This window comes from Pagrus major, chromosome 24, assembly GCF_040436345.1.
Source record: "Pagrus major chromosome 24, Pma_NU_1.0".
NCBI classification, from domain to species: Eukaryota; Metazoa; Chordata; class Actinopteri; order Spariformes; family Sparidae; genus Pagrus; species Pagrus major.
Window position 1 is genome coordinate 11259653 of NC_133238.1, and position 977 is coordinate 11260629.

The window sequence follows — 977 nt, forward strand, 5'->3', positions numbered from 1 at the left end:
ATGCAACTATTCTCTAGTGTCCCTGGGTTGTCCCTGCAGTCTCTTGTACGACAACTCTAAATACTCTGTGGCGTTAAGACGAGCCACCGGGCTGTCCGTCTGCAACACCGACCCTACCGTATGAGGTAAACTGAACACTTTAGCAACCAGAGAACACCACTTCCTGTCCAGGAGCACTGCCTGGCGACTAAGCGACTCAGCACGAACTCCTGCAACGCCACGTAAGCATAAGCTGACCCGTCACTACCTTCGCCACTTCATCGCTCCTAACTTGCTCAATGGCCCAACAAGTTAGAAGAGAAAGCGAGCCAGTCTCAGAGCACTTAAGGTCCTAAAACATGTAGGCATGTACTGTCGTAAGGGGTTGAAAATAAGCTCTATTGGGACAAAATACAAGCTGAATATAGAAGAATCACATACATTTTTGTTTTCAGAGAAACAAGACCCACATGAATGATGGATGGGCTGGTCCTGGCAGGCCCTCGAGCGACATCTCATACAAGGTAGTAAGACGATGCCTCAGAGGTGATGGAGAGTAGGTAGTGGAACACAGTTGATATGTCAAAACATTCTGGCACCTGAAAAAATGCAGCAAAAATCTAAAGGTAATGATGAGTGAGAGCGCACACTTCATCGATGTCCGTTTTTCCTCCGACGTGCCATCCATACACACACCGAAAACGGAGGGAGAGGGTGGAGGGGAGGAAGGGAAGGAGAGGAGAGGAGGGACAATATGCTAGAAAACATTTGGATGGAATAGAAACAATGAGCAGGTTTCAAGTGGCAAGAGGTCAGTTCTTTAGGGGGGTGGTTCTCAAACATCTCGGTTCGGTCGATGTCCAATCCCAGCACCCTTAGCTCCAGTTAAAACCCTCCCACTTCCTGTGGTTGATGGTTCATCTGCGGCAGATTGTAGAGGCATTTCCTGCACGTCTTGCCAGATGTGTCCCTGGCGGCCATGACATTGTAAAAGCCAT